Source organism: Sminthopsis crassicaudata, chromosome 3 (assembly GCF_048593235.1).
Source record: "Sminthopsis crassicaudata isolate SCR6 chromosome 3, ASM4859323v1, whole genome shotgun sequence".
Lineage (NCBI taxonomy): Eukaryota > Metazoa > Chordata > Mammalia > Dasyuromorphia > Dasyuridae > Sminthopsis > Sminthopsis crassicaudata.
This window is the reverse complement of record NC_133619.1, coordinates 313,672,960-313,690,300: the sequence shown is the minus strand read 5'-3', so window position 1 is coordinate 313,690,300 and position 17,341 is coordinate 313,672,960. Positions and strand designations below refer to the sequence as shown.

Below are 17,341 nucleotides of genomic sequence, written 5' to 3'. Positions count from 1 at the left end.
TATGTAAAAGTCAGATGTTATTATTTATTGGATTATTCAAATAATTTGCAGGTTTCCAGGACAGAACAAACTCATACTCTTCCAGAGTATGTCTAGTCTGTTAACAATTTTTTTTCCAGGACAGTATCATTCTCTCTTTACCTCTTATTTAGAAGTATTACTAATAATAACTGTCGTTCATGTAGTGCTTTAAAATTTGCAAAATACTTGATATATATTACTTCATTTAATTGTCAGAACAAATCTACTTATCTATCTGTCTATTTATGCATATCTATCTGTCTATCTACCTTTTTTATCCTCCCCTAAGTGTTCAAGGTACTCATTTTCTTCAGGGAATCTTCTGACTGCCCTCACATGTCCCCTCCATATTCTAGAAATGTCCTTTTCCCTCTCCCCAGTCAAAACTTCTATCCCCAAATACAATTCTTAACTTTGGGGAAAATTGTACCATCCTCACTATAATTGAGAATAAGAAAAGATGTGATTTGCTTAAAATCATATAACTAAGTTAGAGGGGATAATGTCACCCAGGTTTTCCTGAGTTCCTGGCCACCACCTCTTATGCAAGTATCTGTTGGATTCATCCAATAAATATTTAGTCAGCAGCTACTATATTCAAGACAATATACAAAATATAAATTGTGCTGTCAACTTGCTGTGAGCTTTGATGTTTTAAGGTTATGGCAAGTTTGAGAGAGTCACCCTCCCAGCAAAGGGAAATGTTGACAAGATTCAAGATGAGATCGTATGATCCTTACCCCCTGGGATCCCATTATTTCTGCCTCAGCAACCAGTGCATCCTTGATGAGAATCAGTTTCAGAAAAGAAATTCTGCCTTGCGGGTACCTTCATCTTTTAAAAGATGAAAATATAATTAAGGCAAACTGAGAAATTACTAGTTACTCTTCTGGGGGCAGAAAGAATGCCAGCAGATGTCTAGATATAGTAGTGACTGGGAACTTCAATTATCCCTAAGGGAAGGTGAAACACAACCATCATCCATGCTTTTATATGAATTACTTTAGTCAGGTAACCAAAAAAACTTTCCCCAGAGTTAAGAACTGTATTCAGGGATAGAAGTTTTGATCTGGGAGAGGGAAAAGGGCAATTTTGCAATATGGGGACATGTGAAAGAAGAGATTTGGGGGAGGCTCCAAAGAAGGTAATTTTAGACAGAGAATTGCCTGAAGATGATGAGTTCCTCAGACTTATAGGGAATGAGGGAGAGAGAAAAACAGTGAAAGAGACAGAGTCAGAGAGAGAGAGACAGAGACAGAGATAAACAGAATCAGAGATAGAGAAACTAGAGAAAGAGACAGAGAGCTAGCTTTTATTAAATATTTACTATCTACCAAACATGTGCTAAAAACTGAGAATACAAATACAAACAAAAAACAAGATAGACCTTAACTTCAATTTAAGGTTACATTTTGTTGGGGGAAAGATTGTACATAAATGTATACACTAAAAAGTGGAATGGTGGCTGGGAGGTCCAGAAGGTGACCTAGAAGTCATGCTCTGAGCCAAGTTTAGAATGGATATGTCAAATATGAGTGCTTTCTCAAATGGAAGTTGAGACAAACTCACCAATCAGGAAAGGTAGAGGTAGAAGCATTTCCATTGTGAAGATGACTACTGCAAAAGCAGTCATGGACTGAACTAGGTTTGTAGTAAGCATGGCAGAGAGCAGGGAAATAGGTGAGAGATGTGGAAAAAGATGTAAGAGGGCAAAAAACACAAACTTTGTCTGTTTTTACATTTTTGCAAGAGCCCCACTTGCCACAAGAAATTATCCCTAGTTCTGTCCTTGTTCTGTGAGCTACATGAACAATCTTGGACAAGAATGCTCTGAAGGATGATGGCAGTTTAAATTTCAAGCCTTAAAACAAAAATGTTTTTAAAAGATCTCCCTTATTCTACTTTTGAAATATTTTTATTGACACACAACAGCAAAACTAGAAAAGAGAATTATTTAGTGATGATACTAGAGTTCTCTATCTATATGCATTTACCAATAATAGCTCTTAGCTCCATGATCTGAGATAATTCTTTGGAATTCTTTCTCTTCTTATTTTTGCCTTTCAAAATTCTGTCTTTTTTGAGAACCAGATGAAGTCTTATCTCTTCTATGTAATCTATAATAATTTCATTGTTCATCAGACTTCTGTGTGTTTCGTGGCTTTTGTCAATTACATTTTCTCCCACTAAATTGAATATAATATTTCCTGTTGTTTGCTGAAAATAAATTAGTCAGGATTAATTTCTTCTGATCCCAGTATTTTTGACTGATGATGAGGTGCCCAGAAAGACCAGAAATGTCTAGCTCAACAGTACTGCTTATGATACTTTATCTACACCCTGAAGTTCTTGTCCATGATTAAGAGCAGAAATTTGATGTCAGTCAAATACAACATAGGGAAAGACCAAGAGACTACAAAAAAAAAAAAAAAAAAAAAAAAAAACTGAAGAGAAAGGTAAAAGCTAGTGCTTTTTAGTCAATGATCCAAACTTTTAGACAAAATTAGAAACGGTGGGTGAAGGATGCTGAGGAGTTTTTTGGTGTATAAACATTCACATTTGATTAAAGGACTGTGAATTCCTTGACTATAGAAAACAGGGTATTTTGAGAGTTTTTGCCTTTATTTTTATCAAAATGGCTTGTACATAGTAGGCATTTCACAAATATTTGATGATAGAATGGCTGGAAGGAGGAGTGAGAGTAACTTGAATAAATGAATAATAAATGAATTGTTTTGCTTTTGTTTCACCAACTAGATAGTAAGCTTTCTAAGGATAAGGACTATGTCTTTAGAATCCTGTCCCTTCCCAATTTCACTTAATATAATTCTGGGACAAATGTTAACTTCTCAATAAATTGTTTTTGGTGAAAACAGCATGGACACTTTGGAATCAGAGGGTCTGAGTTTGAATCTGCCACTTGCTACCTGTGTGGTCTTAAGCAAGTCACTTAATCTCTGGGCTCAATTTACTCATTTATAAAATGGAATTATAATAGGTGATTCCTAAGTTGCCTTCTAGAAGTACATCTTTAACTATGGTTGATAGAGGTATACTGTCAATGATGCTATATAGTAATTTATAATAACAGTTGACATTTATATAATTATTAGAGGATTGCAAAGTATATGATTGTAATGCTGGAGAAACTGAGGCAAGATAGACATTAGAGAATTTTTAACATTTTATTTATTGGAGAGTTTAATTGATTGACTAGATCGGACTCTCATCTCAAACTATCCAGTACTGAATGTGAGATGTAATGCCAGAGAAACTGAGGCAAGAGAGACATTAGAGGGTATTTAATTATTTATTTAAAAGGGAGAGATTTATTGGGACCAAATGGATCCATGGTTTGGTCCCAGGGCTGAATGAGACTATCATCTCCAAGAATCCAGGAAACAATGTGAGTTCTCAATGACATATATACACGTGACTCAGCTACAGGGGATATACTGAGGCAGGGAGGAGGCAGGGTGCTGAGAGGGGGAGCAGTTCTCTTACAATCCGGTTCTGGCAGGGTGAGGGAAACATGAGGGATGGGATGACCTAATGGGGGGGGAACCCCAGAAATGGGGAGGGGCATCTTGCTAAGACAGTATCTGACATTCTGATAGCTTGGAATGGGGAGAGGCATTCTGATATTCTGATATCTTTTATTCTTATCAAATACTCTTATAAAGGCAGGGGGGAGATTTTGCAGGACTGAGCTTTGAGGTGATTATTATAAACTGAAGCATCAAACAGCATTCCTCATTTAGGGAGACACACAGACCTCCCTGTTCAGGTCCTCTGCAGTTGGGGAGCATCTCAGCCAGAGAATCCAGTTTGAGATGGACAGTTCACTGTGAGTTAGGTTTGTAGTCATTTGTGCATTTAACTCAGCCTCTGCTGAGTAACAGTACTTGACAGTCCTGGGGCCCATCCTAAGAGGGTACCCAAGCCTGTCAGGGACTCCAAAGGGGGAAAAAGTGGGGCCTGGAGTAGCTCCACCTGTTCCCTCTGGATAGAACAGGAGCTGCTACTAGGAAACAGATTTCTGAGTAAATTATGCAGTTATACCAAGGCAGGCAACCCCGAATTATTAGAGGCCTGATATCAATATTAGTTAAGGGACTGGGGTAGGAGGAGTGGAGAAACAGATCAGAGAGACTGCCATCCCAGGACAGGTATCTGATTACTGGTTGTTTCTAAAGAATAATCCCCAAAACTGAGTCTGCCAGGGCAATTCCAGCAGAATCAGGGATTTCAAAGTTAAAACATAACTAGCAAATCATAATCCAGTAAATTTTAAACAAGGAATTAAATAATTTCCAATTCAATCTGAACTAATGAGATAGGCAGAAGTGCCTAAGAAAAATACATCAGTTTTTTTCCCAATTTCCTGACCAGGAAATTTCAACCAGTTTCCTTCCTTCTTTTTTTCACTGAAAAGAATTATCAAATGGCCATTCCACATATAAATCCCAAGAGTGAATCACAATCCCTATATATAACAGACTAGTACAGTAAGTTTCCTAAAAATCCCTCAAACACACAGCAATAGTTAAACAGTTTTAACAAATCTTAAACAGTGATGGAGTTAAAATTTTAATAATATTTCAACCACTTTCTCACTCCCCAATATCAGTCCAAATTACATCAGGAGCCCTGCTTTCTGCTGAGGAGACACTCTGTCTATGGAGGGGATGGACACCATGTGCTCCCTGCTACCAAAGTTTCAGATGGACTGATCCATGGTTTAGAAGCAAGTCAATACTTGTAATTTTGACTAAAATCTAGAACAAAAAACACAAATCTAACAAGTAAAGGTTAAAACAGACTGATGCAGAATATGAAGAGGCCAGTATGAATTGGCCAGCAGCTTCCCAATAGACAAAACGGCAGTTAGGTTTTTGTCCTTTCATTAGTTAGAAATCTTTAAAAAAAAAAAAAAAAACTTGACTATACAGACACAATATCTAGTAATAGATAGATGATTAGACTGGATACTTATTTGCCCAAGTATTTAGGATATAATAATTACATGTAACCAGATTGAAAACAGCAAGGTATAACATATTGGAAATAGCAAGGTATGACATAATTGAATTGCATTAATAGTTAGTTATTGACCATTACTCTGATCATAGAAATCAGTCACAGGAGAAAAAAAATGCAGGAATACAACTATATAAGCAGTTAAAGCTTAACTTTCAGCAAAACAGGATAAAATAGCTTTAATTTATTTTTACTCCAGTTAATTGTCCCAGTAACTGTCAGAGGATAGAGCTTTAAAACTGCCAAATTGCATTAACTATAAGTCCAAAGGATTTTACTTCTAATAACAAATTCCATTAGCTAAAGTTTCAGATAAAACCTAAATAGATATTTACTATAACCTTATATTTATAACAGTAAAAATTTGTCTCCGTAAGTCCACATTTTTCATATCTAAGTAGATATTTCCATAAGTGAACATTATACATATAAATCAGTTTGCTTTTTAAAATACCCAATACATAGACAAATGTTCCAAATTACATATTGTCCATAATGGAAACATTTTCAAAAGAACAAAAAAATATTTTTTTCAGAGGCTCTTTAAATGACCTCAGGATGACCTAATACAATCAATTAGAACTTAGAATATCCTAAACAAATCCAAGAGGTTTTTAAAAACTGTTAAACTTTTAGAAATTCCATAACCTCATATTAATAATAGTAATAAATTGGTTTCAGTAAGTTCACAAGTTATCTTTCATATTTAACAGAAACATTTTCAAAAGGACAAGGAAAAACTATTACTTTTAGAAGTCCTTTAAATGATGGGCATAACCTCAGGACACAATTAATTAAACTTATACAGAATATCCAATTCTACAGAAAAGAATCTGAAAGATTCTTAAAAATATCTTTTAAACCTTTAGAAACAGCCCTACAAATTATAGATCAATTAACTTGAAAGCGGACCTGTCTCTTGAAATCTGGAACACACTTAGTGTGTGGGGGAATTCCACCTGGCCACCCTTCACCCCACTCCACCTCCAGGGGGGAGGGAAGGTGAGCTAACCTTCACCCCAGGCTAACTATTTGGTCAGTACCTTGAGTAGCAGAGGGCAGTGGGGGAGAGTTTAATATTCACCTTTGAAGACAAAAGATCCCTACTCACCCAAACTTTAGTGGGGGGGAGGGATTTCATATGGCTGCCCTTCCCAATGGACTTTTTCCTAAACCCCAACTTTTGCCAGTTGAAGCCTTTAGAAAAGTCAGACCCTAATTGGAGACACGTGACCCCTTTCAGATAAGTTAGCAGAGCTTTACTCCAACAAGATCTTAAGATCTTACAATCAAAGATAACTACATCTAGCCTGCATAGGCAACAGTAAAATTATTTCCCACAAATTTAAAACCATCCTAAAATCCCTAATTAGATGTTTTCTCCAGCCAGTGTTCAAAGCAATTAGCACAAACTCCTTTTGTTCTCCAAAGGCCTTATCTAGGGGGTAGCTCTATTCAAGCCACACCTGAATTTAAACTACCTGAGTGCCAGTTTTTAAGTTTAAAATCACAAGTAAATTTTAACTAATTCCCAAATTTCTTAATTTATCAGAGTTCTGAATCAAACAAGTCACAAACAAGTGACAAACAAGTCACATACAGCACACGGACATAAGACTGAGCAGTTATAACATAAAACAAAAAATTTAACAAAGACCAGGGGCTATCTGGAAATCTTAGACTAGCCCTGAGGGAAGTTGTCAGCTCCAGAGTCTTCCCTCCAAGAATCTAAACCCAGATCCCCAGCCACTCTGAGGCCCAAGGTGGAAACCCGAAGGTCTCTAATCTCTAATCCTGCTCATTTTCTAACATCTCAATGGGACCTCCAAAATGTAATGCCTAAGAAACTGAGGCAAGATAGAGATTAGAGAACAATTCAATAATTTATTTAAAAGGGAGAGATTTACTGGGACCAAATAGATCCAAGGTTTGGCTCCAGGGCTAAATGAGACTATAGTCTCCAAGAATCCAGCCAACAATGTGAGTTCTCAATGACCTATATACACATGGCTCAGATTCAGGAGGGTGATTGACGCAGGAGGGGAGTCAGGGTACTGAGAGCAGGAAAGGGACTCTGACAGGGTGGGGTGAACCTCTGGAGAGAGGAGTGACCTAATGAGGGGAGGTACCCTGGACATTCTGATAGCTTGGGATGGGGTAGGGGCATTCTGATATTCTAAAACATATGATCTTTTATCCTTATCAAATATTTTGATAAAGAGGGAGGGGAGGTTTTGCAGGACTGAGCTTTGAGCTGATAATTATAAACTGAAGAAGAACAATTAGAGAAACTGAGTCAGGGCTGGGTCAGGATAATTAGGGAGACTGAGTCAGGACAATAAAAGAGAATTGTGGCGTAACAAGACTCCAAGGATTTTTAGGACTTCAGTGAGAAGAGCAACAAAGGCAGAAAGCAGAGAGTTGGAATTTTCAAGGACAGACCATAAATTTGGTTCTGACAGGTTGGGGGTGAGAACTATAAATTCTTACAAATTGGGAGTTAAGGGGGTATCCAACCAGAGCCCGGAAGTCTGGAGAGATAGAGGGAGAAGAATCTTCTTGTTGGAGTAAAGTTCTCAGATTAGGTATCTGAGATACGATATCTGGAATCTTATCTTTTGGAATGACCAGATCTCTAGTGCCCTAATTATCTCAGCCCTAATGAACAGAAAAAGGGGGAGCATAGCATACTAACTCAGGGAAACTGAGATATTATAGTTCAGGGAAACTAATGCAAAGAAACTAATGCAGGGAAACTGAGGTAGAACAATTCAAGGAGACTATGACATAACATATCTTATTATATCCTCACAGTAACCCTACAAGGTAAACACTGTTATTATTCCCATTTTACAAGTGAAAAACAGAGGCTGAGAATGGTTAAGTGACTTACCCAGACATACAATAAGAAGTATCTGAGGCATGATTTGAACTCAAGTCTTCCTGATTCCAAGTGATGTGGTACATGGAGTGTTGGACCTGGAATCAGAAAGATTCATCTTTCTGAGGTCAAACCCAGCCTCAGAGACTAACTAGCTGTGTGATCCTAGGCAAGTCACTTAACCCTGTTTGCCTCCATTTCCTCATCTTTAAAATAAGCTGGAAAAGTAAATATTAAAGCATTTCAGAAGCTTTGCTAAGAAAACCCCAAATGGACACAAAGAATTAGACATGACTGAAACAAGTGAATAGTAACAACTTCCTGATTCCCGGCCCAGCACTTCATGCACTATAACACATAGGTCTTATCCTATTAAAAAAAAAAAAAAAAAGTAATTAATTCTTCATATATGAGATTATCCTAAAGTATCTTCAGCCAATTATACTTATTTTGGGGAGGCAGGCTTTCTACAACGTAACTGAGATCAGTCAGTTACTTCCTCATGTACTATACCAAGGCTCATGGTGTTTGTCATAGGATTCTTGGGCTGAAAGGGATCTTTGAGAATGGCTATGCAACCCCGTCATTTTTCAGAAAAAGGAAGTAAGGGCCCAAAGATTAAGTAATTTATCTAAAATCATATATAAACATTTCAATTAGAAATAGGATATAAACTGAGATCCCTTGTCTCCTCAACCAATGGAAGTTTCACTGTATTATAACCCTCACCCCAAGGCATCTCTTCTACTTCCTGGACTCATGTCTTCGGGGCTTTTATGTACCAACACTAATACATCTTCTTTGGATCTATTGGTACTGGGGAGTTAACAAATACCAGAGGAGAAGGGAATGAAACTAAACAGAGCAAGGTATTGGTGGAAAAGAACAGCAGAGAGGAGTAATGAAAGTAGTAGCATATCCTCTAGCTAATGTCCTCTGGCTAAAAAATAATGAGAATAGTTCTCTTGTAGAACTGCCAAACTGAAGAGAATTCAGAAGATAATTCAAAAAGAGGCAAAGTGAGTATTTTTGAACAATACTAATATTCTCCTGCTAATGCAACTTGATTATATATCATCAAACATCACAGTCTCCAAAAAGTTTAGAATTATGGGTAACTCTTAAAGGCACTGGAAGAATGGGATTTTTCCCTAACAAATATGAGGTCCAAACAGAAGCAGGCAACCCAGCTCAACGATTACTACAACAAAAAAAAAAAAAATTGTAATGTGCACCAATCCTAGCAATGTTCAAGAAGTCCAATGGAAAATACAGGTTCTTCCACTTCAGGAATACATAAAAAACCCAGCCAGAAAACTATGGGCAATAGGAAAGGAAGCCACCAGCAAAGCCAGGAAAAATCGTAGGCAAACAAACCCATCACTTCTCAGTACAAGATAACAAGAAACCTACAGAGCTCTCTTTCTGGAGGCATCAAGAGTTGGAAGACTCCCCCAAGAAAGCCTTGGTGTGGTTATAAAACCATAGGAAATACATTTGAAAATCCTGAGAAGCAAAAGCATCAGTGTGGGCACAACAATTAATAGAAGATCATAGATGGTTCTGATATCCTTTGTACCCCATCCTGAAATACCATAGAAAGTACAAAGGAGCCAATGATTTGAACCAGAAAAATCCAATGAGGTTAATTTAATACCAGGAGGAGGAGATAAATTACAAAATTCAGTGACAAGAACAAGTCTAAAAAAGGCCAACCACTCCACCGAAAAAAAGGACACAAAGGCTGGCTGTGTCATGATGTCCTATTTTATGAATTAAAACTGGAGAAATGAGTAAACCAAAGGACACATTGATTAGTATGAAAAAATATTTCAAATAAAATAGATGAGTTTGGGATTTGGCACCAAATGATGGGATTGGGTACCAATTCATATGTGAAAAATTCACATGGCTTTTGCATTACCAAAGCTATTTTTATTTCTGAGAAGAAGTAAAATAGACACTAAGAGTAGTAAGTATGAAATAGATTTGGCAGAGCATATAGTTAGCAAAGAAAGAGGTTTTAACAATTAACAAGGAAAAAAAAAAAGTTCCCTAGTGGAATTTGGAATTAACCAGGAGAAAGAGAATATGCCATGAGGAAAAGGTACACCATTGATTGGCAGGCCAAATTCTAAAAGGGATACAGTACACTCAAAGAATGAGGGGTGAGAGGAAAAATACTATGAGGCAGAATGCCACGATGGGCTAACCCAAAAGAGATTCAGCAAAGATGGCATAAGCAATGGACAGATTTATAGGGGAAATTTAACCTCAGGGGTTTGATATCATAGCTTGGCTTTTTGATTGAATACAATAAGGTGGGGTTTCCCAAGACCTCCACAGGGATAGGACTGTAAGGTTGAGCTGATTCCCATCAGTGTCCTTCTTTGCTTTCTTTAAAAAGTATTATAATCTTATCAATATTTTAGACTTTCTTTGTTAATCCCACCTAATTACCCAGGACCTCATCATAAGAATCCCCCCAAATAATAAGAGAATGACTCTATAACAACTGCAAACAGAGATTCAAATAGGGGGGAAATGAATTTTTTGACAAGAATTATATGAATTCCTAGAAGAAATGAAGCAAAAGACGGAAAAAAAAAAAAACCTTAAAACTTCTGGAGGTAAAGAATTGGAAAGTGAATAAATGGTTTACAAGAGAAAGTGGTAAGATTCACAAGTAATAGATTTCTTGAAAACTAGAATAAACCTATGATTCCATGTAATAGTAAGAAATCACAGAAAAAAAAGATTAAAATAATAAAAGATATCTGATTTTATACATATATATATATATGTATATATATATATATATATATATATATATATATATATATATATATATATATATATATATATATATATATATATATATATATATATATATATATATATATATATATATATATATATATATATATATATAAAAAACTTACCTGAAAAACAAGTCAAGGAAGAAGAATTTAATAATCACTGGAGTTCCTGAAACCTGTGATTGGAAAACAACAATAAAAACAAATCTCAACACTACATTTCAAGAAATCATGAACTACAATCGCCTAAATCTATTAGACTAAGAGTATAAAATGGAGATAGAAATACATACACATACCAATCACTATCTTAAAATAAAGGAAAAGTTCTAGGAATATTTTAGTCAAAATCTAAAGTTCTTATATAAAAGAAGAATACTGTAAACATTCATGAAGAAATTTATGTATGTGAGTAATTTATAGAATTGTATTTTGATATAGGGACAAAGTTTTAGAGAAAGGTCATGTCAACTGACCAAGTACAAACTGTACAAAACAAAATGTCAAACCACTAAACTGATAAAAACAAATAGGTGAAAGTAACTAAAAGTACTGAGTGAACATGCTTAATGAGTTAGTTAATATGAATTTATCCTCCCTAAAGGAAGAGTTTTCTGCCATTTTGGAACATGGATTGCATGATGAGGGAGGGGAATATATCAAGGAGAAACATGCAATAGGTATGATGAGGTTTGGCACAGGGCAGAGAGTTGTGGGAACCCCTTCTGGTCGGTGAAGGTCCTTTGTAAAAGAATTTATGAACCCAAAAAGTTAGACTGGCAAAAATAAATGTATTGGCACTGAGAAGTCAGCTTTTGCTAGGAGGCTGACTTCCTCAGTGGCAAGGTCCTGACTGAGAAAAGTAAAGGTCTAACAGAGGAATCCTGACAGAGAGATAATGAGGGGTTAATGCTGAGGAAAGGGTGTCTTCTCAGTGGGTAGAGGGTCCTCGAAGGGAGTTATGCCAAGGAGAGGTCCTTTGGCCTGGCATCTTCCTGCTTTGGGCCTCTGCAAAGAAATGAGTGTGCAGAAGCCTATTTTATCTTGGCTAGGAGCTGGGGGCAGTTTGAGTTGAAATCAAATAGAAATTTTCCAATTGAATAGAAGATTTCCAATTGAATGAGTAACTCTGGACTAATCTTCAACTCAATAGAGGATGTAACAGAATGAAACTGCTTATCTTGACTCCCTGGGATGGTCTTTTGCAGGGGAGAGCTTCTCAAGAGTTCAAGAATTTCTCAAGCGTTCCCCCCAAAGTTAGAGGACAGCTTCAGGGTTCCCCCATCAGGTAGACCAGGAAATTTGTTTAATTTAGTCATCCCCAGACAATGAGACAATGAGGGAGAAGGGACCTGGTGCTTCAGCTGTCTAGAACCACAGATCCATCCGGAGACCTGGACAGATCACCCATTTCTTGCAAGAACCTTATTTTGTGCACTCGAGTCCATTTTATCATTGTAGCATCTTTCTGACAATGTATCAGGGATTCATAGTTAGGATCACAAAGGACATGGAAGCTTCTACTAAAAATGAGAAGAAAGCTTAGAAAAAAATATTACAGAAGAGTTAGGCTTACAACCAAGAATAACTTACCCTGAAAAAATTAAAAACATGCTGGGGAATGTATAGAAATACCTTTCAAGCATTTTTGATTGATGGCCTGCTGAATAGAAACATTGAAATACAAACATGAATTCTGAGTAACAGAGAAAAATATATGTATTTGGGTGATTGGAATGAACTATGTGATTATATAGTGCTAGCCTTCTAATGGAGAAAGAAACGTTTTTTGTAATGTCATCAATGGGAGTTGGGAGAGTTAAGAAAAACAAAATCCTGAGCATGGATTGGTTTTGTTTTTAAGATTTTAAGAAAGGAAAGAGAATAGAGGGAGAAAGGGCTGCCATCCCCCCAAAAAAAAGAAAAGAGAATATAATTTACTATTTTTTTCTCTGAGGCAATTGGGGTTAAGTGACTTGCCCAGGGTCACACAGCTAGGAAGTGTTAAGTTTCTGAGGTCAAATTTGAACTCAGGTCCTCCTGACTTCAGGACTAGTGCTCTATCCTATACCAGTTAGCTGCCCTCTAACTTACTATTTCTTATAATTAGAGTTCATGACAACAAGGAATTAAAAAGTGGGAGAAGAGGACTCACTCTTCTGAAACAGATACAAGAAAATTGGACAAACTAGTTTGGCACAGAAATGTCATATTCAACAGAGGGGAAAAAAATAAAAATGATGAGAAAGGGCCTTGGCTGCAAAGTATGTGGGTAGGTAAATTTAATAAACTTGCTTTCAAGCAAACACTTCTCCCTTCTTCTGGCCTTGATTTGAAGTCAGTTTTTAAGCCTTGTTTGTTAGATTTTGTTGGTAAGAATTACAGTTCAATATAATAGGTCTTACAAGATAAAAAGCCTGACTGATTGCAATCTTGTCTGCAACCCCCAAACAATGGATTTCTGAATGTTTGCAAATTGTAATCTCATTAGCCAACTCTTGAAGTCAGTTCTACTACAAGCTGCAAAATAGATTTCCTGTGAAAAACCACCACTCTACCCCTAATCCCACCCTAACCCTTCTTCTGAGCTATACCTGACATCATTGCCAAAGCAGCTTAGCAGAATTTGCAGCGTTTTTAAGTGGGTTGAGATTGTTCTAAGATCAAGATTTCTAAGAAAGTGAATGAATAGATGGGAAATGCATAAACACCACAGTGCATTTTTGAAATTTATTTCGCAATAATCTTTATTTAGCACACAGAGGTCCTCACCTCAAGAGCCCTGCTGGTTTTCCTTTGTTTGCTTATTGTAAACTCAAGCATGTTTACAAAACTCAATGAAAATTCAACTTCTCCATCATGCTCAGGAATCCTTTCCTGGAAGATCCTTGGTCCTGTTTGGATGGTTCTTGACAGATTTTCCTTTTAAGGAGTGCATCCAACCCAGCCTGCTCTACATTTCTTATCAGGCTGCACTTCTCTGACCTTTCTTATCATACCCCAGCATCAGAACTCTATCTCCTCCCCACTTTTCAATTTCTTCTTCTGTGTTGCCTACCCCACGAGAATGTAAGCTCCTTGAATACACCAGTACTTACAATATAAATATAGTAAGTACTGTTTGACTAACTAACCAAACTCTTTATGTTTCTCAGAGGACCTTGGTGTAGTGAATAGAAAGATGATCTTGGAACCCAGAAGCAGTTCTAGTCCAGTAAATTCTAAGTAAGGAGTAAAAACAAAAAGAACTATTTAAGGATTTCTAGAAAAATACACCAGTTTCCCCAATTTCCTATCTCTTTCTCCCTTTTTTTGTGGAAAGGAATTATCAAATAACTATACCACATATAAATCCCAAGAGTGAATCAAAATTCCTATACATAACATACTACTACAATATGTTTCCTAAAAATCCCTCAAACATACAGCAATAGTTATACAGTTTTAACAAATCCATCCCAAATTTTAAACACACTGTAATAGATGACCCAATAAGAATTCCTAAATTCCTCATATCAGTCTATCAGGAATAAGGGACGAAGCCTCATTCAAAACTGCTTCAGGCTGGGCACTGGTGGAGACTCTCAGTCCATGCAGGGGATGTGTGTAGTGTTACATGCTGGCCATCAAAGCTGATCTAGGTCCCAGAAGCAAGTCAACATCTGTAATTTGACCAAAATCTAGAACAAAAAAACCCCCCAAAACCCACAAATTTAATAAGTAAAGGTTAGAACAGTCTGAGATAGAAAGATTTGGTTCACCAGACTGCTGCAAAATGTGGAGAGGCCAAAATAGACTGGCCAGCAGCTTGCTATGTGAAGAAATGCTTGTCTCACAGGCAGAAGGCTGTCAGCTATAGTCCCCATAAATAGGAGTTAGGTTTCACTGTGTTAATTGTCCTCTCATTATTAGAAACTTAAAAAAAAAAAACTTGAATATCATAGACACAATATCCAGGAATAGATAGATGACCAGACTAAATACTTATTTGCCCAAGTATTTAGAATATAATGATTACATATAACCATATATGGTTATATAACCATATGGAAATAGCAAGGTATTACATAATTGAATTGTATTAACAGTTACTTATTGACCATTGCTCTGATCATAGAAATCAGTCACAGGAGGGGAAAAAATGCAGGGACACAAATATAACATAACATAAGCAGTTTAAAACTCAACTTTAAGCAAAATAGCATTGTTATAGGCCAGAACGTAGTGAATGGAAGAGACCAGATAGGCTGACTGCTTGGGGAAGAGGGTTTACTGTATTTCTATAGACAGAGAAGGAATCAGATGGGTGCCAATAAGCCGTATTCACCTTGTCTGTTGGAAAGACAGAAAAAGAGAAAAACCTCAAAACAAAGGAGAAGACAAGAACAAAATCTGCATGAATCATAGGATTCACTAACACAAGATGAGACTATTGCAGGACTTCAAAATTTGCAGGAATTGGCTCAGATTCAGGGGGTAGACTGAGGCAGGGGCGGAGTCCAGGTGCTGAGAGCGGGAATATGGGACTAAATCTGATTCTGACAATGAGGGGAAGTATGGGGGACATCTGATAAATTGGGATTACAGAACAGGGAAAGGCACCCAACATTCTGATGATGTCTAACTTAGAAGGTCTTTCTCCTACCTGGATCATCATGATTAGGAGGAAGGGGTGATGTTTCAGGATTGACCGAAGCAGGACAATTCAGGGAAACTGAGTCAGGATAATTAAGGAAACTGAGTCAGGACAAAAGAGAACTATGGCACAACATTAACATATCATGCCATGCATAGCAGCAACCCTCTGCCACTGAAATGATATTCTCTTTAGCGTTACCCTCTCTTTATCTTCCTCACTTATTTCTTTAACAAGATTTTATACCTCTCTGTCGGGATTTCTCTGCTAGGAACTCTCTCTGCCAGGACTCCTCCACTAGAAATTTACCTTGCCACCAAGAAATTCAGTCTTTCTATTCATGCATAGCAAAGGCTGACTTCCCAATGCCAATAATAAACTTCTTTTATCAATCTAGCTTTTTGGGTTCATAAATTCCTTTACAAATTACCTCTGAGTTGCCAGAAGGGGGTTCCCACAACTTCCCACCCTGTGCCAAATCCTAAGGAGATTTAGGGGAGCCAAACCTCTTCATTTGGTTCCCTGAATCCTGAATCTGCCACTAACCTCATCATTTAACTCCTTGACCACCAGGAACCCTAATCTCATTATTTTGGTTCCCTAATCAAGAACCCTAAAAATTAGATCTCATCATCTGGTACCCTCACTGGGAACCCTGAAATCTAGACTTCATCAATGGTACAATTACTTAATTATCCCCTTTTACAGATGTAGAAACCAAGAAGCAAAGTGGTTTGTGCAAGGTCCCACGAATAAGTGGTCAAGTATTTTAAAAGACAGGCGTAATCAGCAAGTAGTGGAGGACAGTTATGAAAATGAGAACTTTCCTTTTTTCTAGAAGTATTAGTAAGGGGTAATTCCTGCCAGACAACTTGACATTGGGCTTTAAGGGTCTTTCTTCTGATGTGCACCTATATTTTTCACCTTCTCTTCTCCTATCTCATTAACAAATAAGATATTTGTAAAGTCCTTAGCACAGTGCTTGTCTTATAGTAGGTGCTTAATAAATGCTTGCTTGTTTGCCTGCTTTCTTCTCTCTGGTTGGGGGTAGTGGTAATAGTAAGAGAGAATTTTGCTGAACTATAAAACTATCCATCCTTACTTCAAGCAAAGAGATGAGTTTTATCCAAAAGACTGAAATCTGCATGAGTTTTTCTTCTATGAAGTTTATGAATCATTATTTTATTATTTCAGTTATTAACTCTTAAAAAAAATCTTAATAGGTAGTCGAATGGTAGTCATCAGCACAGGATCTGTGAGGACCCTGACTCATAGGTCTCAGTGTTCAATAACTCCTAGTAGTGAATGAAGTAATACAGCTGATAGAGTTCTGGGTCTCAAATCAGGAATTCCTGAGTTCAATTTCAGCCTTGGACACGTATTAGCTGTATGATCCTGGACAAGTCAATTAACCTCAGTTTTCTCACATGCAAAATAGGAATAATAACAGTACCTCCCTCTCCGGGCTGTGAGAATCAAATGAGATAGTCTTTGTAAAGAGCTTGGTACAGTATCTAACACATACTAGTTACTATTTAAACATTCCCTTCCATTTAAATTCCTTTGTATTTTAAGCTGAGCACTACTTTCCACCATTTTCTTGGGATAGAACCAATATGCAAAAAATTAAATATACAACATTCATGACCAAACATGGGTTTTTATGTCAATAAAAATCAGTATAAAAATATAGCTGAAAAGAATAGTGAAGAATAAAATCACAACAAACATTTCAGAGCTTCCTAAGTTAATAAAGGGGCAGTAACCTGATAAACTGATTAAATTCTTTACTCCAGAAAGCAGAGAAACTGAGCTATTGAAATCAGCCTCTCTGCTCAGTCCATTGCCCTGGTTGCCCTAAGCATACCATAGTTTTCTCTCTGACACACTCAGTTCTTTAAATTCATTTCCCTTTTCTACTTTCCCCCTGAATCTGATGCACAG

General features: G+C 36.9%; 1 protein-coding gene across 1 annotated transcript in view; it reads right to left on the bottom strand.

Annotated features, from left to right (window-relative positions):
• The window catches only part of TRAT1 (T cell receptor associated transmembrane adaptor 1), an 89,543-nt gene extending 78,603 nt beyond the window's left edge, over positions 1 to 10,940 (bottom strand). Inside the window, exon 1 of the mRNA XM_074301132.1 lies at positions 10,885 to 10,940. The gene's annotated coding sequence lies outside the window, so the exon portion shown is untranslated. The remainder of the gene's footprint in view (positions 1 to 10,884) is intronic.
• Between the last annotated feature and the right edge of the window lie 6,401 nt (positions 10,941 to 17,341).